This window comes from Mirounga leonina, unplaced genomic scaffold (assembly GCF_011800145.1).
Source record: "Mirounga leonina isolate KUSES-001 unplaced genomic scaffold, KU_Mleo_1.0 Mir_481, whole genome shotgun sequence".
NCBI classification, from domain to species: domain Eukaryota; kingdom Metazoa; phylum Chordata; class Mammalia; order Carnivora; family Phocidae; genus Mirounga; species Mirounga leonina.
In genome coordinates, this window is record NW_023270773.1 from 2,196,353 (window position 1) to 2,220,453 (window position 24,101).

Genomic DNA, 24,101 nt, shown 5'->3' on the forward strand with positions numbered 1-24,101 from the left:
GGAGCCAAGAAGCGTGCACGCGGATTGGCTCCCCGCCGTCTGGGGGCGGGGCTGCGCGGGCCAGCGGAAGCGAGGAGGCCGGGGCGGAGCACTGCGGCGGCGACAGAGTCACCGCCCTGCTTGGTCACGTGCGCTCGCGGGGGAGTTGGCGCGGGAGGCGGCTCTCGAGACGCCGAAGGACACCGAGGCTTCGGGACGGGAGCCGTAACACTGAGCCTGAGAGACTGTCGGGGCAGGGAAAACCCCGGAGCGCGGTACTGACTGAGCCAGGGAACGACCTGGGACCGCGCGTGAGGGACGCCGACGCGCCACACACCGGCCGCAGGCCTGCGGCAGGCCTCCGCAACTCCGTACCCCACACACAAACTTAGAGGCCTCGAGACAAGGACAGGAACCGAAAGGCAAGACCGAGACCGCGAAAGATATTTGCATACTGAGAAAGTGTGACACACAAAGGTTGAGACTAAAGCGAGAGACTCAGGAACCAGTGTTGTTGAGCATCTACGTTCCTGGGCATCCACATTCTAGAGTGAGGATATAGACAGGTAGATAAGAAAGAAAGGAAGGAAGAGAGGTAAAAAAAAAATATTCAAGTTGTGATAAGTGCTGTGAAGAAATATAAAGCAGAGTAAGGGGTCAGAGGGTAGTGGAGAAAGACCTGGAGATTCAGAGACTGAGACCCAGATTGGTACAGATGGGCAGAATCTCAGGACATACCAAAACATGAATGCAAAGGTGGAAACACCAAAACCAAAACATTAAGATCTAGAGAAAATGAGACACTGGGGCCCTGAAGTACTCAAAAACAGCAGAGGATGAAAAATAAAAATAAATCCTAAAGCAGGTGAATACCAAGAATAGCTAAGACAATAAGACAATGAAACAGCCACTGCTTCTGAGCATTTCCCAGGCCATCTTTGAAGGGGGAATAAGGATGTAAGATCCTGCATCTCAATTATCCAACACTGTGATCTTGAAAGCCCTCAACTCTGGACTTCTAGATGTCAGCAAAGTTCAGTCTCAAAGGTAAATAGGCAAATCATGTAAAAACCTGGTAGGAAAAAAATATGTGACACATGAAATAAGAAAAGTGCTAGCGCCAAAAATTACTCCTTTGAAATATATTTAGTCCACTAAGCAGAACCCAGTTCTAGAATACACCTAATTTTTATTCTTTTTTTTTTTTTTAAGATTTTATTTATTTATTTGAGAGAGAGAGAATGAGAGACAGAGAGCATGAGAGGGAGGAGGGTCAGAGGGAGAAGCAGACTCCCTGCCGAGCAGGGAGCCCAATGCGGGACTCGATCCAGGGACTCCAGGATCGTGACCTGAGCCGAAGGCAGTCGCTTAACCAACTGAGCCACCCAGGCGCCCTAATTTTTATTCTTGATTATAAGAGAACATTGTATCTTTTAAAGAACAGACCAAGATAAATGGGGAGTACTATGAAATTAAAACCACAATAACCAAAGTAAAATTCAATAGTTAATGCAGTAAAAAGTAGATTTAACAATGCAGAAGAGCAAATCAGCAATATAGAAGATAAACATAAGAAATACTCAAAGTGGTGGAATTCTTTGAGAAAAAATGAGTAGGAGAACGTCATGAAGATTCAAGCTACAGGCATCCCTCAAAAGAAGACAGAGTAAATCAATTACAGGCAATAATTTAAATGATAATAAAATTTTCCTTAGGTCTAAAAAGATCTGAGTACAGGTAGAAATTTGAGTAAATTCACTGGGATCTAGAAAAATTAATAAGCAGAAACCAACTTCAAGACGTAATCTGGAAAATTTCTTAAATTTCAGGAATAGAGAACAAACACAGTATCCAATAAGAAAAAAATATATTTATTTTAAAAACTTTGTTTTTTTCAGATTCTTCCTTTGTAATAAGCAAAAGGAAAATGGGACAAGACTGACAGCACTCTGAGGTGGTAGGTTGTAACCTTCCTTGGATGGTTTCATTCTCTCCAATCCTGAATTCCTCCCAGGTCTTCAACCATTGCTCAGAATCCCATTCCTGAACTCCAGGCCAGCTTGTCTACCTGAACATCTTTATGTGACATCTCCACGGGTGCTTTAGCTCCACATATCCAACTTGCCCATGGTTAGCTGCAGGAAGAGTGCCAGAGGGTTTCAATCTTGGCTGCTCCACTTACTACTTGTATGACCTTGACCTCAGTTTCCTCACTCTTAAAATGACGATCACAATAGTACCTACCTCATAAGTTTTTTGTACAGAATAAATATGTAAAGAACCTGGCACATAGCAAGTACTTAATAAATGTTATCTATTATTGTTATCTACCCCACCCAAACCTGTTCCTCATCTTGTATCTGTGGATAGCATCACCACCCAGATACTCAAACTGGAAATTTGAGTATGATCCTGAACAACTCATTTTCCCTCGTTGCCAACTCTCCCCCCATCCAACCAATCAATCACAAACTCCTGTAATTCTGTTTCTTTAATATTTCTGAAACCCTGGGGCTGGCTCAGTTGGTGGAACATGCAACTTTTGATCTCGGGGTTGTAAGTTCAGGCCCCACGTTGGGTATAGAGGTTACTTAAAAATAAAATCTTTGGGTGCCTGGGTGGCTCAGTCATTAAGTGTCTGCCTTCGGCTCAGGTCATGATCCCAGGGTCCTGGGATCGAGTCCCGCATCAGGCTCCCTGCTCAGTGGGGAGCCTGCTTCTCCCTCTCCCACTCCCCCTGCTTGTGTTCCCTCTCTCGCTGTCTCTCTCTCTGGCAAATAAATAAATAATCTTTAAAAACAAACAAATAAAATCTTTAAAAATAAAGATAATAATATTTCTGAAATCCTTGCTAGTCAAAGTATGGTGTCCAGACCAGCAGCATCAGCATTATGTGGGAGTTTGTTGGGAATGTGGCATCTCAGGCCATACCCCAGAACTACTGAATAAGGATCTGCATTTTAACAAGATCCCCAGGTGGTTTGTGTGCATATTAAACTTCGAAAAGCACTATTTATTTTTTATTGAGGTATAACTGACATACAACATTACATTAGTTCAGGTGTACAACATAATGATTCAATATGTATAAATACTGTGAAATGATCACCGTAAGTCTAGTTAACTCCAAGCATCACACATGGTTACAGACTTTTGAAAAGCACTGTTTTAAACGTACCCACTTCATCCCCACTGCCATTCTGCTACTTTAAAGCCTGCTGCATCAACTCTCTCACCTTAGAGTACCACGATAACCTTAGTCCTTCTGCTTTCAGTGTTGCCCATCTTCAATTGCTTCTCTTTGTACCCAGATCAATCTTTCCATGACATATTTGACCATGTCTTTTTCCCTCTTAAAGTAAATCAGTGGCTCCCCATTGCACTCAGAGTGAGGCCTTTGCCGACCACCCCTCCACCCCAGCTCAGCTTAATCTGCCCTCCTTACCTTCCATGTTTTGGCCAGATTGGACTACTCTCAGTTCTCTCTTGTCTTTCATTCTCACCACATACCAATCTCTCTTCCTGTAACATGTTCTCTTTTCAGTCTTCCAGCATTCGTGGATGTTTTAAAGCCACCACACTATCATAGCATGATGCATCTGACCACTAATTTTCCTCAGAGGACTTCTCTTGCCTGGTTCCATGGGTGCTCAGTAAACTTATGATTAGAGTTTGGCCTGTTGTGGTTTTCAACAGGTTAAGTCCACTAACCAGAGGACAGCCCTGTTCAGGTCCTTTGGCAATTACTATTTATTCTAAGATGGGAATTAGATATACAAAAGTCTCTGCTGAGTCAGGTTAGCATGAGCCAGGCCCAGAGGGAACAACCATCTAGCTACACTGACAGCAACATATATTTGGAAGCACAAAGCTGAGAACTACGTTCTGGAACACTGTGAGACCATATGAAATCACTATCTAAGTACAAAACCCTGTGTAGAGGGGCACCTGGGTGGCTCAGTCGGTTAATCATCTGCCTTCAGCTGCAGTCATGATCCCAGGGTCCTGGGATCAAGTCCCACATCGGGCTTCCTGCTCAGTGGGGAGCCTGCTTCTCCCTCTCCTTCTGCCACTCTTCCTGCTTGTGCTCTCTTGCACGTGCTCTCTCTCTGTCAAAGAAATAAATAAAATCTTCAAAAAACAACAACAACAAAACCCTGCTTAGATGGGCAGCTGACCACCTGGATGTCTTCTATGTTGTCTGTCTAGAGTGGTGACAATTCACAGATCTGTAGAATCTTAGAAAACCATGGGTGTCTGTTATTTTTGCCTGCCCAGCATCAACTCCTCCTTGTGGAGGCAACAACCCAATTTTTCTTTGGTGAACTGTCCCTTCTATACTCTTATATGGTTTGGAGGGCTGGCCCCACCCCCAAATGAAGTGTAAGCATGTGACCCAGGGCTCCCCAATCAGAGTCACAGACATTGGTTCAAAGGATGGGCATGTGACCTAATCCAGGCCAATGACACTTGGCTCAGACTTTTACAGAAACAATTGGAAAAAGAGTGCTCCCTTTCTGCTGGGGTTCTAGGGCAGTGAGTATGAGTTGGAGCAAAACATGCCACGATGTGAAAAATGCCTTTGAGAATGAAGGCAAATTAGGGAAAGCAGAGTCCGGAAATGGAGACAATTTCCTGATGACACATTTTGAGGCCATATTCAACTGAATCTGGACTTCACAGGATCATGAGCCAATATATTCCTTTTTTTACTGTAGTCGGTTTGAAGTAGGTTTCTGTCACTTGAAACCACAAGAGTTTCTGATTAATACACTACCCAATTAACTCCCTTTTCTGCAAAAATTGCTCAGAATTGTATAATAAGCCACTGAGACATGAATCAGAAACTCATGAATGATTAAATGAGGGGAAAGAACTGGCAATAAGCCTTGAAACTAGCTAAAGATAGAGAGATAACGGAATAAAAACACCACTCAGTAGAGACTGTTTGATGCTGATAAGTTGAAATAATCTTTGTTGCTATGGTAACAAACAAACTGCAAAAGAAAAACTGAGTAAGAGGATTTTGTAAAAATTGGATTTTTAACCTCAGATTAATACAATGAAAACCAGAAAGGAAGAAATAGGGTAGAAAAAGCAAGTCATTAAGTCTTTGTTTTACATACAGTGAAGATAAAAGTTATTTTATTTTATTTATTTTTTATTTTTTTTAATTTATTTTTTGACAGAGAGAGACAGCAAGAGAGGGAACACAAGCAGGGGGAGTGGGAAAGGGAGAAGCAGGCTTCCCGCAGAGCAGGGAGCCCGATGCGGGGCTCAATCCCAGGACCCTGGGACCATGACCTGAGCCGAAGGCAGACGTCTAACAACTGAGCCACCCAGGCACCCCAAAAGTTATTTTAAAAATAGTATAATTTCACATATTTTTCACTGTAAGAAGCCATACGTCTGTTTTATAAATTATTATAACAGATAAAAGGGAAAATGTAATTCATGCAGCAAAAATCAAGAGCCTTTACCAAGAAGTGTACCAGACACTTTTGTCACATTGTAAATGGAAAAGAAATAGCAAGGAATCATAAAAAATGACTTCAAGGCAAGGGAAAGAAAAGCAAAATTAAACTATTGGGACTACACCAAAATAAAAAGCTTTGCACAGCAAAGGAAACCATCAACAACAAAAAGGCAACCTACTGAATGGGAGAAGGTATTTACAAATGATATATCCAATAATGGGTCAATATCCAAATATCAAAAGAACTTATACAACTCAACACCAAAAAAATAAATAATCTTATTTGAAAATAGAGAACATAAATAGACATTTTCCCAAAGAAGACATACAAATGGCCAACAGATACATGAAGAGATGCTCAACATCACTCATCATCTGGGGAATGCAAATCAAAACTGCAATGAAATAATTACCTCACACCTGTCAGAATGGCTAAAATAAAAAACACAAGAAACAAGTGTTGGCAAGGATGTAGAGAAAAAGGAATCTTTATGCACTGCTCGTAGAAATGAAATTGAGGTACAGCTATGCTGGAAAATGGTATAAGTAAAAGGTTCTTCAAAAAATTAAAAAGAGGGATGCCTGGCTAGCTCAGTTGGTAGAGCATGTGACTTTTGATCTTGGGGTTTTAGGTTCAAGCCCTGTGTTGGGTGTAGAGATTACTTAAAAATAAAATATTTTTCAAAAAATTAAAAAGAGGATTATCATATGATCCAGTAATTCCACTACTGGAATAATGGAATATTACTTCAGCCATAAAAAAGAATGAAATCTTGTCATTTGCAACAACATGGATGGACCTAGAAGGTATAATGCTAAGTGAAATAAGTCAGTCAAAGACAAATACCATATGATTTCATTCATATATGGGGAATTTAAGAACCAAAAGGAATGAACAAATAGACAAAAAAACAGACTCTATTTTTATATGTAAAGATTTCATTTATTTATTTGAGAGAGTGAGCAAGAGCACAACTTGGGTGGGGAGGAGCAGAGAGAGAGGGCGAGAAGCAGACTCCCTGCTGAGCGGAGTCACCCAGGCACCCAAAAAAATTTTATTTATTTATTTATTTATCTATCTATCTATCTATCTATTTATTTATTTAAGATTATTTATTTATTTATTTATTTATTTATTTGACAGAGAAAGAGAGAGAGAGCACAAGAAGGGGGAATGGCAGGCAGAGGGAGAAGGAGAAGCAGGCTCCCCTCTGAGCAGGGAGCCTGATGTGGGACTCGATCCCAGGACCCTGGAATCATGACCTGAGGCGAAGGCAGCCGCTTAATGGACTGAGCCACCCAGGCGCTCCCCCCAAAAAAATTTTTTTAATCACTGAAGACAGAGTTTCACCACAGAATGAAGAGTAAAAAAAAAAAAAAAAAAAAAAATCAAAACACCAGAATATTAGTATTAGATGATGGAAGTTAGACTAGGTGTAACAAATAAGGCAAATGTAAATAAATAGAAAAATGTAAATAGGGGCGCCCCAGTGGCTCAGTCGTTAAGCGTCTGCCTTCGGCTCAGGTCATGGTCCCAGGGTCCTGGGATCGAGCCCCACATCGGGCTCCCTGCTCCGTGGAAAGTCTGCTTCTCCCTCTCCCACTCCCCCTGCTTGTATTCCCTCTCTGTCAAATAAATCAATAAAATCTTGAAAAAAAAAAGAAGAAGAAAGAAAAATGTAAGTAGCTAATGTTCTCATATAAAAATAGGAAAATCTCAGAATGGATCAAAAGACAAACTCTGAATATGCACTGTTGTTAAAAAAAAAAAGTGCTAAAAAATACATATAGTAAAGAAAGGCACTGGGCACCTGGGTGGCTCAGTCGGTTAAGCATCCGACTCTTGATCTCAGCTCAAGTCTTGATATCAGGGTTGTGAGTTCAAGCCCTGCATTGGGCTCCATGCTAGATGTGGAGCCTACTTAAAAACAAACAAATAAAATAAAATAAGATAAAATAAAATGGTATTGTGAAACCAAATGTACCAAAAAACATAGCAACATTAAACAGGAAACAATAATCTTTAGAAATACAAGTAATGGGGGCACCTGAATGGCTCAGTCCATTAAGCGTCTGCCTTCAGCTCAGGTTATGATCCCGGGGTCCTGGGACTGAGCCCTGCATCAGGCTCCCTGCTCAGCGGGGAGCCTGCTTCTCCCTCTCCTGCTTCCCCTGCTTGTGCTCTCTCTCTCTCTCTCTGTCAAATAAATAAATCTTTTTAAAAATACAATAGAAACACAGTTATTGTAAACTATGTTATATACCATTCAGACTGTGACATATAAAACAACAATAAAGATCAATTCAATAATAGACTTGATAAGGCATAAAAATACAGGCTGAATTCTACGCCTACATAAAATATAAAAAAGTATCCTACACTGGACCACCAGAAGTTTTACAAATTCAAATAAGCAAATATTGTTCAGGTAAAACCCTCTGGTCAGCACAACTTAACAAATAAGTAAGTAATAACACAAACTTAAATTTCAAAATCCCCAACCAGTGGGAAATTAACAAACATTCTACTAAATAAAGTTTCAGTCAGGGAGGAAACATGATCACAGTCACACACTTAAGAAAATCATGAAAATAAGATGGCTACTACTGAAAGCTTGGAGGGCAATTTCTTTAATAATAGGCTGAAGGCTGGGCTGGCCACTGGCACCATTATTATGTAACATCATTCTGGCCCAAACAGAGCAGCTATTTTTCATCTCCTTTTCTGGGTTCCTTTTATCTGTCCATTCCTTAAATATCAGTATCCTCTGCTTGCCAGATAGAAGCTTTCAGTTGTAGGTTCAGGAAACTTGGAATCACACAGAGTCAGGATTAGGATAAGGTTTGCAAGGCACCTAAGGTGCAATATTTAAGGAGGCAATCACTCCCAGGGTCAGGCAAATATAGCCGCAGCATCCGAGGGAGGGTGCTTCCTTAAATGTTGCCTCCTGGGTTCCTCAATTGCCTCACCCTATTCCTGGCCCTGCCAAACCAAATTGTTACAAACAGTAAGGCCTTTCTCATCTAACAGGAATCCCACAGGTAAGGTTCTTGCTCCTCCTCTCTGCCCTTTTCCAGCCTCTGCCCAATTCTGTGCATTGGCATCATCCTCAGTCAAACAGGGAGATGGCTGTAGCATTTCCAGACTGCACATGGTGCTACACTATTCAAAGGCAGAAAAGGGATTGTGTCTTAGGGAGTCTCCTTAGAAGTGAGGAAACCACAGAGCCACCTAGCAGGCTTCTGCTCATGCCTCATCAACAGATGGGGTTATGTGCGCACCGTATCTAATCATCCTGAGGAAAGATGGGTGCCCGGGTGGTGCAGTCGGTTAAGCATCCAACTCTTGGTTTTGGCTCAGGTCGTGATCTCAGGGTCGTGAGATCAAGCCCTGTGTGTGGCTCTGTGCTCAGCTTAGAGTCCGCTTGGGACTCTCACTCTGCCCCTCTCCCACTCTAAAATAATAAATAAATCTTTAAGAATAAGGAGACTATCATGAGTGCCTTAAGCCAATCAAGGTTTACCCTTGGAACCTAGAAGAGGGTGACTCTCCCCTAGTTGCATGGGGAAGGGTAGACACCCCAATCATATCAGGGTACTCAGCAAGAAAGAGGGAATAGATAGGCCACCGAAAGGGTTATCCCACTCCTTTCACATGATGTACTCATCCCAGAGTAGCTATCATCTTCACCCAAGTCTCCCTGTCTAGCGCAAATCACACATATCAGTTCCACATTCAAGCATACAGGCCTTCATTACAAATCTCTCCTTGAACTTCCCACCTGCCCACTCTCTGTTTCCAGCTCACCCAAGGGCCCCTCTACTTTTTCAGTTCCCCAAGCCAAAAAGTAAACACCTTCTTCAACCTTACTCCTTACCAACTCCAACATCCAATCCATACCCAAATCCTCCTCACTGGATTGCCTAAATATTGCTTGTTTTTTGTGTTTTTTTAAAGATTTTATTTATTTATTTGACAGAGAGAGACACAGCGAGAGACACAGCAAGAGAGGAAACACAAGCAGGGGGAGTGGGAGAGGGAGAGGCAGGCTTCCCGCAGAGCAGGGATCCTGATTCGGGGCTCGATCCCAGGGCCCTGGAATCATGACCTGAGCCGAAGGCAGATGCTCAACGACTGAGCCACCCAGGCACCCCAATATTGCTTGTTTTTTTAAGTAAACGTTATTTTTTTTAGATTTACAGAAAAATTGCAAAGATAGTACAGAGTTCCCATTATCCCACACTGAGTTTCTCCTGTTATTAACATCTTTTATTAGTGTGGTACATTTGGTAAAATTAATGAACCAGTACTGATACATTGTTATTAACTAAAGTCCATAGTATATTAAGATTTCCTTGTTTTTACCTAAGGTCCTTTTTCTGTTCCAGGATCCCACATTACATTTATTCATTGTGTGGTTGTGACAGTTTCTCAGACTTTCCATGTTTTTGATGACCTTGACAGTTTTGAGGAGTACTAGTCAAGTATTTTGTAGACTTTCCCTCAACTGAGATTTGCCTAATGGTTTTCTCATATGTGCATTTTGGGAGGAAGACCACAAGAGTTAAAGTGCCATTTTCATCACATAATATCAAGCCTACATGCTACCAACATGACATCACTACTGATGTTGACCTTGATCACCTGGCTGAGATAGTGTTTGTCAGATTTCTCCCCTGTGAAGTTATTCTTTTTTTTCCCTTTCCAGACTGTACACTTTGGAAGGAAGTCATGATGCACAGCTCATACTTAAGGAGTGGGGAGTTATGTTCCATCTCCTTGCAGGTGGTGTATCTATAGAAATTATTTGGAATTTTTCGGCATGGGAGATTCATCTAACAGTATTTGATTTTTATAATTTATTTTGAAACAATATCAAACTTAATAGTTACAAGAACAGTATAAAAACTTCCATATTCCCTTTCTTTGCTCCTTTCTCCATATATACATATATATAATTTATGCATATAATAATATATGTATAGCTTAATAAACATACACTAATATATATTAATATATAATACATATAACATATATACAATATAATATATAAAGATATATAATTTATATATTACTTATTAATATATATAATTACTACCATAATTCTTTCATGAACTATTTGAGGGAAAGTTAAAGAGTTGATGCCCTCATCATTCCTAAATACCTCTGAGTGTATTTCCCAAACAAGAAGTTTCCTACATAGCCACAGTATACTCATCTGAATCAGGAACTCAATACCAAGGCAACACTGGCATCCAGTCCTGACTCTATTCAAATTTCACCGGTAGCTGCACAATGTCTCTTATTTTTCTGGTTTATGATTCAATTTAGAACCATAAGTTGCATTTAGTTGTTGTGCCTTTTTAGTTTTCAGTATGTAACAGTCCTTGGTCTTTCCCTACCATTCATGACCATGTGTTTTGTTTGTATGCTTAGTGAACTATTTTTTAAATTTTTGTAATCTTTTAAGTTGACATACAGTAAAATTAACTTTTAAAATGTGCAGCTCTGGGGCGCCTGGGTGGCGCAGTCAGTTAAGCCTCTGCCTTCAGCTCAGGTCATGATCTCAGGGTCCTGGGATTGAGCCCTGCACTGGGCTTCCTGCTCAGCAGGGAGTCTGCTTCTCCTTCTCCCTCTGCACACCACCCCACCCTGCTCATGCTCTCTCTCTCTCTCAAATAAAGAAAATCTTTTAAAAAATAAAAAATAAATAAAATGTACAGCTCTGGGGTGCCTGGCTGGCTCAGTCAGTAGAACATGATCTTGGGGTTGTGGGTTCGAGCCCCATGTTGAATGTAGAGATTACTTAGAAATAAAATCTTTAAAAAAAATAAAAATAAAATGTACAGCTCTATGGATTTTAATACATATATAGATTTGTGTATCTATTACCCCCATAAAGCTATAGGACACTTCCATTAGCCCCCCAAAATTCCCTTGTGCTATCCATTTATAGTCAAACTCTCTCCCATCCCTTACCCTTCCAACCCACTGATCTATTTTCCTTCACTACAGTGTCATCTTTTTTTTTATAGGTGTATAGTAGTATCATTTATGTTTTATTCTATAAGTTTTATAGGTTCACATTTTACATTTAAATCTATGATCCATTTTGAGTTGATTTTGGCATAACATGTGAGGCTTAGATAGAGGGTTTTTTTGTTTTGTTTTTCATTTTTTGTTTGTTTGGTTTTTGTTTTTTTTGCTATGGAAGTTTAGTTATTCCAATACCATTTGTTGAAAGGACTGTCCTTTTGCCATTAAATTGCCTTTGCAGCTTTGTCAAAATCAATAGGCAAGAGGTGACATCAGAGAAGATAGCAGAGTAGGAAGTTTCAGGACTCCATCTATTTACAGAACACTGAAGTGGCAGAACTGCCTGAAGCAACTATTTTGGAACTCTGGAGTCTAATAGAACCCTTGCAGTAGCAAGGGGAGGGGTTGATAAGAAGTCTGGTAAATTTCAGTTTTCCTATGGTAGCAGATGCCATCCCTCTCCCTTGTCCTGGTAGCAGGAAGCTGCAGGGACTGTAGCCTGCATTCCTGGCACAGCGTTTTGGACCCAAGGTGATCAACGACAACCTTGTCCTCCAAAAATTGAGATTGTGAGGTCTGACTACTAATTGCTGCTTTTGATTGCTGAGAGGCCAGCACTGAGTTTGGCCATTGTTTCAACTCCCACAGGCTGAAGCAGCTTCCCAACTCTGAGAGTATTTAAAGACATAGGACCTATTTATTTTTCCTCTCTTGGGAGCCAGACATTTAAGGAAATTTCATCAGATCATTAGCAGACCTTAGAAACAATGAAAGAAAAACTTCAGTGGACACCACAACAAGGAATACACACTGAAAAAATAGTTTGGAAAAGTCATAAAAGGATGGCTCCAGCTATCAACAAGCAAAACCAACAATCCCTAAAGAGTGAGAGAATTAGATCTCCAGAATTACCACAAAACAGTACTCAGAATGTCCAGTTCTGAACAAAAAGTTACAAAACATTTAAAGAAATAGGAAAATAGCTTATTCACGGGAAAACAATAATTTGACAGAACTCATCCCCAAGGAAGTCCAGACATTGGTATTATAAGTTAAAGATTTTATTATTTTTTTAAAGATTTTTTTAAATTTATTTATTAGAGAGAGTGAGTGAGAGAGAGAGCACAAGAGTGGGTAGGGTTAGAGGGAGAAGCAGACTCCCCGCCGAGCAGGGAGCCCGATGTGGGACTCGATCCCGGGACTCCAGGATCATGACCTGAGCCGAAGGCAGTCGCTTAACCAACTGAGCCACCCAGGCGCCCATAAGTCAAAGATTTTAAATCACCTGTCTCAAATATGTTCAATGAGCTAAAGGGAACCATGAAAAAGGACAAAAGGGGCGCCTGGGTGGCTCCGTTGGTTAAGCGACTGCCTTCGGCTCAGGTCGTGATCCTGGAGTCCCGCATCGGGCTCCCTGCTCGGCAGGGAGTCTGCTTCTCCCTCTGACCCTCCTCCCTCTCATGCTCTCTGTCTCTCATTCTCTCTCTCTCAAATAAATAAATAAAATCTTAAAAAAAAAAAAAAAAAAGAAAAAGGACAAAAGAACAAAAGAACAAAAGGAAATCAGGAAAATTATGTCTGAACAAAATGGAAATATCAATAAAGAGATAGAAATTATAAAAGGGGTGCCTGACTGGCTCAGTTGGAAGAGCATGCAACTCTTGATCTTAGGGTTGTGAATTTGAGCCCCACATTGGGTGGAGAGATTACTAAAACAAATAAACTTAAAAAAAAAGAAGAAATTATGGGGCGCCTGGGTGGCTCAGTCATTAAGCGTCTGCCTTCGGCTCAGGTCATGATCCTGGGGTCCTGGGATTGAGCCCCGCATTGGGCTCCCTGCTTGGCAGGAAGCCTGCTTCTCCTTCTCCCACTCCCTCTGCTGCATTCCCTCTCTTGCTGTGTCTCTCTCTGTCAAATAAATAAATAAAATCTTAAAAAAAAAAAAAAAAAGAAGAAATTATGGGCACCTGGGTGGCTCAGTCAGTTAAGTGTCTGTGTTTGGCTTAGGTCATGATCTCAGGGTCCTGGGATCAAGTCCTGCATTGGGCTCCCTGCTCAGCAAGGAGTGTGCTTCTTCCTCTCCTCCTGCCCCTCCCCACTGCTCGTTTTCTCTAATAAATAAATAAAATCTTTTAAAAAAATTATAAAAAAGGTTCCAAACAAAAGTTCTAGAACTATAAAGTACAATGATTCAAGAACAGATTTGAACAGGCAGAAGAAAGGATCATTGAACATGAGAATAAGACATTTGAAAGTATCTAGTCTGAGGAAAGTAAGAAAAAAGAATGAAGAAAAAAGAAAAGAAAAGAGAATGAAGAAAAATAACAGGCCTAGAGACTTGTGGGATACCATCAAGCATACCAACATATACATTATAGGAATTCAAGGAGGAAAAGAAAGAGAGAAAGGGGCAGAAAAAATATTTGAGAAATAATTACTGAAAATGTCCCAAATCTGATGAAAGACATGAATATATACATCCAAGAAACTCCATGAATTCCAAGCACAGTAAATTCAAAGAGTTTCACATTGAGACACATTATATTCAAATGGTGGAAACTCAAAGATGAAAAAAAATTTTTTTTAAAACAGTAAGAGAGAAGTGATGCATTATGTACAAAAAATTCTCAATAAGATTAATAGCTCCTTTCTCATCAGAAATCATGCAGGCCAGAAAGCAGCGGAATGACATATTTAAAGCCTTGAAAGAAAAATACTATCAGCTAAGAATTCTATATCCAGCAAAATTATCTTTAAAGAATGAAGGAGAGGGGGCGCCTGGGTGGCTCAGTTGGTTAAGCGGCTGCCTTCGGCTCGGGTCATGATCCCAGGGTCCTGGGATTGAGCCCCGCATCGGGCTCCCTGCTCAGCGGGGAGCCTGCTTCTCCCTCTCCCACTCCCCCTGCTTGTGTTCCCTCTCTCGCTGTGTCTCTTTCTGTCAAATAAATAAATAAAATCTTTAAAAAATAAAATAAAATAAATTTTAAAAAAAGAATGAAGGAGAAATGGAGATATTTCCAGATAAACAACAGCTGAGGGATTTCATTAGAGTAGGCCTACCCTACAAGAAATGGTAGGGGTACCTACATGGTTCAGACGGTTAAACATCTGACTCTTAGTTTTGGCTGAGGTCATGATCTCAGGGTTCTAGGGTTGAGCCCTGTGTGGGGCTCCTCAGTATGGAGTCTGCTTGAAATTTTCTCTCCCTCTCCCTCAGCCCCTCCTGCTCATGCTCTCTCTCTCTCTTAAATAAATAAATAAATAAATAAATAAATAAATAAATAAATAAATAAATGTTTTTAAAAAATGGTAAAGGGAGTACTTCAGGCTGAAATGGAAAAAAATAAGATAGTTACTTGACATCAGAAAAAATTAAAGAACACTGGTAATGATAATTTCAAAAGTAAATATAAAAGCTAATACTCTTGGTTTGACTTATAATTTACCTCTTTTTCTTATATATGTAAAGGTAAATGCATAGGGGTACCTGGGCAACTCAGTCTGTTAAACTCTCTCTCTCAAATAAATAAATAAAATCTTTGGGTCATCTGGGTGGCTCAGTTGTTGGGCATCTGCCTTCGGCTCAGGTCGTGGTCCCAGGGTCCTGGGATCGAGCCCCACATCGGGTTCCCTGCTCTGCGGGAAGCCTGCTTCTCCCTCTCCCACTCCCCCTGCTTGTGTTCTCTCTCTTGCTGTGTCTCTCTCTGTCAAATAAATAAATAAAAGCTTTTTAAAAAAAGTATATATGTATAAGGAGTTAAAAAATATATGAAGCAAAAATTGACAGAATTTTTAAAAATTGACAGAATTGATGGGAGAAATAGACAGTATTACAGTAATGGCTGGAGACATCAATACCCACATCCAAAAATGTATAGAACAGTCAGACTGAAGAACAATAAAGAAATAGAGAACTTGAACAACACTATAAACCAATTAGACCTTATATAAATAGAACCCTACACAACAGCAGAATACACATTATTCTCAAGTGCTCATGGAACATTCTCCTGCATAGATTGCGTGTTTGGCCACAAAAAAAAAATTCTTTTTTTTTTAAGATTTTATTTTTAAGGGGTACCTGGTTGGCTCAGTCGGTTGAGTGTCCAACTGTTGGTTTCCACTCAGGTCCTGATCTCATGGGACATGGGATGGAGCCCTGCATCAGGCTCCACATTCAGCAGGAGTCTCCTTGGATATTCTCTCCCTCTGACCCTTCCCCCACTCACTCACACACTTTCTCTCTCCAAAGTAAATAAAGAGATCATTTTTTAAAAAGATTTTATTTTGGGGCACCTGGGTGGCTCAGTTGGTTAAGCGACTGCCTTCGGCTCAGGTCATGATCCTGGAGTCCCAGGATCGAGTCCCGCATCGGGCTCCCTGCTCAGCAGGGAGTCTGCTTCTCCCTCTGACCCTCCTCCGTCTCATGCTCTCTGTCTCTCATTCTCTCTCTCTCAAATAAATAAAAATAAAATCTTTGAAAAAAAAAAAAAAGATTTTATTTTTAAGTAATCGCTACACCCAATGTGGGGTTTGAACCCACAACCCCAAGATCAAGAGTTGCATGTTCCAGGGTGCCTGAGTGGCTTGGTTGTTTAAGTGTTTGAGTCTTGATTTCGGCTCAGTTCATGATCTCAGGGTCCTGGGATCAAGCCCCATGTAGGGCTCTGTGCTCAGCACAGAGTCTGCTTATCCCCCTCTCTCTGCTCCTCCCCATGCTCTCTCTCTCTCTCTCTCACTCCCTTGCTCTCTCTCAAGTAAATAAATAAAATCTTAAAAAAAAAAAAAAAAGAGTTGCATGTTCCACCAACTGAGCCAGCCAGGCATCCCAGCCACAAAACAAGACTTAATAAATTTTGAGATTAAAGTCATTCAGAACATCTTTGCCAATCACAATGAAATACAACTAGAAATGAATAACAGAAGGAAGACTGGAAAACTCACAAATATGTGGAAATTAAACAATATACCCTTAAAAAAACCAATGGGTCGAGGCGCCTGGGTGGCTCAGTTGTTAAGCATCGGCCTTCAGCTGAGGTCGTGATCCCAGGGTCCTGGGATCGAGCCCCGCATCGGGCTCCCTGCTCAACAGGGAGCCTGCTTCTCCCTCTCCCACTCCCCCTGCTTGTGTTCCCTCTCTCACTGTCTCTCTCTCTCTCTCTGTCAAATAAATAAATAAAATCTTTAAAAAAAAAATGGGTCAAAGAAGAAATCACAAGGGAAATTAGAAAATACTTTGAAATGACTGAATATGGGGGCACCTGGGCGGCTCAGTCAGTTAAGCATCTGCCTTTGGCTCAGGTCATGATCCCAGGGTCCTGAGATCGAGCCCTGCATCAGGCTCCCTGCTCTGTGGGAAGCCTGCTTCTCCCTCTACCACTCCCCCTGCTTGTGTTCCCTCTCTCGCTGTGTCTCTCTCTGTCAAATAAATAAATAAAATCTTTAAAAAAAATGACTGAATATGAAAACACAACATACCAAAATTTAAGGGATGCAGTGAAAATAGTGTTCAGAGGGAAAATTTTTTAAGATTTTGTTTATTTATTTGAGAGAGAGAGAGAGAGAGCAGGCTCCCTGCTCAGGGATGTGGGGTTGGATCCCGGGACCCTGAGATCATGACCTGAGCCGAAGGCAGGCGCTTAACTGACTGAGCCACCCAGGAGCCCCCAGAGGGAAATTTATAGCTATAAATGCCTACATTAAAAAAGAAGAAGAATCTCAAATCAACTGGAAACCTTAAAGAATTATAAAGGAAGAACAAACTAGGAGAAGGAAGTAAATAATAGCAAATAGAATGAGGATAAATGATATAGAGAGTAGAATAACAATAAAGAAATCAATGAAACCAAAAGTTGGTTCTTTGAAAAAAGATCAACAAAATTGACAAACCTTTAGCTAGACTGACAAAGGAAAAGAAAAAGATAGCAGACAATAAATTAAATCAGAGATGAAACTGGGAAGGGGTGCCTGCGTATCTCAGTTGGTTAAGCAACCAACTCCTGGTTTTGGTTCAGGTCATGATCTCAGGGTTGTGAGATCTAGCCCCACACTGGGCTCCATGCTGAGCTTAGAGTCTGCTTGAGATTCTCTCCCTCTCCCTCCCCATCTGCCCCTCCCACTGCTCACATGAGCTCTCTTTCTCTCTCTCTCTCAAAAAAGAAAGCAAAAGAAAAGAAAAGAAATGAAACTGGGGAAATTACTACTGACTTTAAGGACAGAAAAAGAATTATAAGAGAATCCTGTGAACAATTGTATGTTAACAAATTAGATAACCTAGAAGAAATGGACAATTTCCCTGAAACGCACAAATAACCTAAATTGACTCAAGAGGAAATAGCAGATCTCAACAAACCTAAGACAAGTAAAGAGATTGAATCAGTAATCAAAACCTACCAATAAACAGGGACAGCTGACTGGCTCAGTTGGTAGAGCAAGAGCATATAACTCTTAATCTCAGGGTCTTGAGTTCAAGCCCCATGTTAGGCATGGAGCATACTTAAAATTAAAAAAACAAAAACAAAACAAAAAAATCAAACCTACCAATAAACAAAACTTCTGAACCAGATGGCTTTGCAAATGAATTCTACCTTGTGTTGTGTGTGTGTGTGAGTAAACCGATAGAAGTTTATTAAGTGAAGATACAGAAAAAGCTCTCAAGAGTGAGAGGGGTCCCGACAGGGTTGCCTCTACCAAACATTTAAAAAAGAGTTAACACCAATCCTTCTCAAACTCTTCCCAAAAATTGAAGCGGGGGGCGGGGGCAGTGCCTGGGTGGCTCAGTCATTAAGCGTCTGCCTTCTCTCTCTATCAAATAAATAAATAAAATCTTAAGAAAAACTGAAGAGGGGGGATCAATTCCTAATTCATTCTATGAGGCCAGCATTATTCTGATACCAAAGCCAAATAAAGGTATCACAAAAAAGAAAATCACAGACCAAAATCCCTTATGAATATACAGGCAAAAATTACCAACAGAATATTAGTATATAAAACCCAACAGCGTTTAAAGGATTATTAACCATGAGTGAGTGGGAATATCCCTGAAATGAAAGCATGGTTCAACAAGGAAAATCAATCAATATAATACATCACATTAATATAATGAAAGGAAAAACTACATGATCATCTGATACTCCTCATGATAAAAATACTCAACAAAGGGCACTTGTAGCTTAGTCAGTTAAGCATCCAACTCTTGATTTAGGCTCAGGTCATGATCTTGGGGTTGTGGGGTCGAGCCCCATGTCAGGCTCCATCTTAGCAGAGTCTTCTTCTCTCCCTCTCCCTCTGCCCCTGCCTCTACCCCCATGCACTGTCTCTCTCTCTCTCTCTTTCTCTTACAAATAAATATTTTTTAAAGATTTTATTTATTTATTTCAGAAAGAGAGAGAGTACAAGCAGGGGGGAAGGGGCAGAGGAAGAGGGAGAAGCAGGCTCCCCACTGATCAGGGAGCCCGATGTAGGGCTCGATCCCAGGACCCTGGGATCATGACTGCAGCTGAAGGCAGATGCTTAACCACTGAGCCACCCAGGCACCCCAATAAATAAATCTTTTAAAAGATACTCAACAAACTAGGAATAGAGGAAACTACCTCAATATAATAAAAGCCACACAATAACTCACAGCTAACTTCATACTTATGGTAAAAGACTAAAAGCTTTTTCTCTAAAATCAAAACAATACAAAGATGTGAGCTTTCAACATTTCTATTCAACATCAATTCTCTGGTCTCTGGCCAGAGAAATTAGGCAAGAAAAAGAAATAAAAAGGCATCCAAATTGAAAAGGAAGAAATAAAATTATTTTCTGTTTGTACACGGCATTATCTTACAAGACCCTAAAGATCGTACAAAATACTGTTAAAACCAATAAGCAAATTGAGTAAAGTTGCAGGATACAAAATCAACAAACAAAAATCAATCGCATATTTATACACTAAAAATGAATGATTCAGAAAGAAAATTAAGGAAACAATTCCACCTATAATAGTATCAAAAATATGAAATATTTAGGAAAATCTTAAGTAAGGAGACCAAAGGTTTGTGTGCTGAAAACTATGAAGCATTGCTGAAAGTAAAGAAGACACAAATAAATGTAAAGACATCCCAAGTTTGTGGTCTGGAAGACAGTATTGTGAAGATGTCAATGCTACCCAAAATGATATACAGATCCAATGCAATCCCTACCAAAATTCCAATGATGTCTTTTGCGGAAATAGATCAATCCATCCTAGAATTCACAGGGGATTCCAAGGTACCTCAACTACTCAAACCAACCTTGAAAAAGAAAAAAAAAAAATTGTAGGACTCATGCATCCTGATTTTAAAACTTACTACAAAGCTACAGTAATCAAAACAACATAGACACATACTGGCATACAGACAGACATAGCAGCTGCTTCTAAGTCTTTGTCAGACATTTCCAACTTCTATGCCATGTCAGTGTTGATATCTATGGATTCCTCTTGCCAGGCAAATGGAGATTTTCCTAGCTCTCTTTGGGCTGAGTGATACATGTTCATTGTTACAAAATCACTGGATTGTATCCTGGACATTTTGATTATGTCATGGGACTCGGTGTTCTGTCTAAATCCTATGAGAATGTTGTTATTCTTGTTTAAATAGGCAATTGACTTGGTTGAGTTCGGGCTGCAAGTTTTATCCAGTTTTCTGTGGGTTGTGAATTGCTATCGGTTCCATTTACAAAGTCTTCGCAGTGCTATTCAGCTCTGTCCTCCAGATGCACCATCCAGTGGCCAGTCTGGAACCTGGGTGGTGTCTGCCCTAGTTTAGTTTTCAAAATCTGTGGTGTGCTGTTTAGAGTCAGACCCACAGAGTATTAACCCACAGTGGTTAATAAACCACTTTGCAATCTTCCCAGTCCTTTCCAGTTCCTTGGGGTTGGTTCCCTTTTGTGGTCCTCTGGCCAGAAAGGAATGGCTTTATTTCCCCCATTTTGCCACATTCTGCCATGACTGGACCCATATCTGGAGCCAAGGGGTGGGGGGCAGGGTGGGGGAGAGAGATTAAGGCTCTCCCTCTTGGGAATCACAGCCCCTCTGATCAGAGATGAAGATTCTCCTCACTCAGAATTTAGGCTCCCGAAGGTCCCTTGCTGTCACTGCTCCTGCTGCTGCCACCATCAACTCAAAATTGCCTAGGGGGTGAGAAAAGAAAGACCAGAAAAAAAGACAAAAAGAAGAATGGTATCTTCCCATATTTCTCTCCATGTTTAGAGTGCCCTTTCCCACTCCTCTAGCTCCTGGAGCTCTCCGTTCGTGCTGTGTGCATTTCCAGATTTCAGACTGTGTTGAGTCTAGACTAGGGGATACTTGAGGGGGAAAAGGAGGAAATTCACTACTGGTCCAGTAATACTTCGAATTCTGGCATTCTTCCCCAATGTGCCCATTATGGTTTATTTTTTCTCTCCAGGTTTTATATCTGCATTCAGTGGGAGAGACAGGGTGGAGTGTGCTGATTCCATCTCATCTGGAACATTTCATTTTGTAGGATGTCCTCAACACAGGGATGCGTTATGACTTTGGTAGGTCCTAGACACTTTTGCATTTGTGGGCTCCTTCCTCTATAAAAGAAAAATAAAATACATTTCATATCGCTTTGGTACAAAGATGAATATAATCCAGGCTGGATTCATTACTATTAACATTCATTTATTTCTTCTGATTTCAAAATAAATTAAGACTAAAGTATTTTTGTGGGTCTCTAAAAATATCATGGATAAATTGGCGCCATCTCAGTCTGGGTCTGTTCAATGTTTCCTTGAGACTAGACCCAGAATGTGTCAGAGTACTGCTGAAATGATACTGTGTTATTCTCAGCATATCAAGGTGACTTGATCATCATGGGAACCTCGACTGGTCATAGGAACCTTGGTTCCATTGTCAAATTGCTGCCTGCTGGACATTTTCTCCTTTGTGCCGGATAAGTTTTGTGGGGAGATATCTGAGACTTTGCCAATTCTCCAGTTGTCTCTATTTGCCTAATAAACTACCCTCAAATTTACTGCCATTACAAAAACCATTTTATTGTGCTTCTGGATTCTGTGGATCAGGAATTCAGACAAAGCACAGGTCTGCCTTGTCTCTGCTCCTCCATGATCTGGGGCCTCAGCTGAAATGACTTAAACTACCGGAAGTGTCTTAAATGGCTGGTGGCTGGAGGATCCACTTCCAAGATGGCACCCAGGCTGGGGGGTGCTGACAGATAGGCTCGGTGGGGATTCTTGTCACCAACATGTGGTTTCTTGTTGTGGCTTAGGCTTTTTACAGCATGACTGTGTGGTTCTGAGAGTTCACAAGAACACCAGAAAGAGGTTCCAGGGGACGAGGGCAGAAGTTGCAGGGTTCTCCTGGTCTGGCCTTAGAATTCACAGTGTCATTCCTGCCATGTTCTTTTGGTTACTGGTGAATCTCTATGCTCCGCCCAGATTCAAGGAGAGGGAAACTATTCACCTTCTGATAGGGGTGTGCCAAAGAGCATGTGGAGTGGGGAGATTTTGTTGACACCAATTTTGGTTTTGGAAAATACAGTCTGTATTTTGCAGTATTCTGTTCCTCATCAAATCTTCACCTACCAGCCTTAGAGCATCCATGAAGTCTCCGGCCTGAATCAATCAACAACTGTGATGGTTTCTCTATTTCCATCACTCCCTCTATTTTTATTGGTTGGCTTTGTACTGTAAGGAAGAGGTTTCCCTTCTCCTTAAACAATATGACTCATGGATTTCTAAGTTACAATGTGTTGTAGTTGGTTATCATCATTTTTATTTTGATGCTCTAATTGCCCCAGACTTGGTCGGTGGGAGCCCCTTTATATCCTTTTGGCATCTCATTATTATTCTCTTATTTTTAAATTTTTTAAAAAGATTTTATTTATTTATTTGACAGAGAGACACACAGTGAGAGAGGGAACACAAGCAGGGGGAGTGAGAGAGGGAGAAGCATGCTTCCCGCCGAGCAGGGAGCCCGATGCGGGACTCGATCCCAGGACTCTGGGATCATGACCTGAGCCGAAGGCAGACGCTTAATGACTGAGCCACCCAGGCACCCCTTATTCTCTTATTTTTATTTATTTTTTTAAAAGTAGTCTCCATACCAAGCATGGAGCCCAACATGGGACTTGAACTCACAACCCTGATATCAAGACCTGAGCTGAGATCAAGAGTTGGACACTTAACCGGCTGAGCCATCCAGGTGCCCTGTCACTATAATTCTCTGAATGCTTTCTTATTTTCCAGGTGCCCCACTGACATTGGAATCAGCCTTTTCTTCAAGAAGACCTAATTCCTTTTGGTGAAGGATGATGTTTAGAAACCGGGATCTGGGTGTTCTGATGTGCTTGTTGCTAATGGGATGACAGTGTTTCTCGGCCCTCTCAGGGGGCAGTGCACACATACAAACATATGTGTATGTATATACACACACCTATACAAACACACACATATACATATACACACACATATACAAATATATTTGTATAATATATAATTTATATAATTATAATATATGTTATATGTATGTGTGTTGTGTGTGTGTGTGTGTATATATATATATATATATACACACACAACACACATACAATACCTACACACACATACAATTCACCCTGGCAGCTCCAATTCCTTAGGCCTGCCCCCTTTCCACATTTGTAATTCTCCTCCAGTAATGAGAAAAACCTGGCTCCCATTATCCTCAATAGATTTGCTCAATCCCCTGTGTGTAACTGATTTTCCAACTATACCAGCTGCCCTCTTGGCTTCCAGCCATGTTGCCATCTCCAAGGGAAAGGAAGGGAGAGGGAGGGAGGAGAGGGGAGAGGAGGAGGGTTTCAAGCACTTGGCAAGCTCGCCCTCCACTCCATCCCTACTTCCCCTGCTTCAGTAGGTCTCTGTGGCTAGGGGCCCTCGGCTCTCTCTGCCTCAGCCTCTTTTTCAGCCCCTTCACTCCTTCTGGCTCCTGAGAGAGTTTCTTTTTTATTTTTTAAATATTTTATTTATTTATTTGACAGGGAGAGACACAGCGAGACAGGGAGCACAAGCAGGGGGAGTGGGAGAGGGAGAAGCAGGCTTCCCGCCGAGCGGGGAGCCCGATGTGGGGCTCGATCCCAGGACTCCAGGATCATGACCTGAGCGGAAGGCAGACGCTTAACGACTGAGCCACCCAGGCGCCCCTTTATAATTTTTTTTTTAATTACAAAAACATTTCATGCTCATCTTTACGAATTCAAATAATGCAAAGCATGTAAAGTGAGGCATGAAAGTGTATAGCTGCCCCCCTGGACTCCACTTCCAAGAGAGAACCAGAATTCTTTCCTGGGCTTCTAAGAGCACTCATGTATATTTATACAATTTTAAATATTCATAAGCTAGTTTGATATATTTTCATTGCTTGTTTTCTGGGTCTGAGCATAACACATCTGCCACAATCTTAAACAGACACATTGGAATCCATTAAAAGAATGTATAGTAATTTATCCTTTGACCTACAGACTGTTTTTAAAGGTAACTTTCACTGGTGCCGGATGCCCTTCATAACCACTGTCCAACCCCCCACCCCACCCCAGAACCCTGTTCAGCATCGGCAGGCGGGTT

At 41.1% G+C, this 24,101-nt stretch overlaps 1 long non-coding RNA gene across 2 annotated transcripts; it reads left to right on the forward strand.

Annotated features, from left to right (window-relative positions):
- The first annotated feature begins 534 nt into the window (after window positions 1–534).
- Window positions 535–22,946, forward strand: LOC117999828. 2 transcript variants are annotated; one of them, XR_004676331.1, is made up of 4 exons: window positions 535–1,026; window positions 1,878–1,936; window positions 20,924–21,035; window positions 22,749–22,946. It is a non-coding gene; the product is annotated as an uncharacterized LOC117999828 (long non-coding RNA). The 2 variants fall into 2 exon arrangements; XR_004676330.1 differs by lacking the exon at window positions 22,749–22,946 and having other exon boundaries at window positions 20,924–21,278.
- The last annotated feature ends 1,155 nt before the right edge of the window (window positions 22,947–24,101 follow it).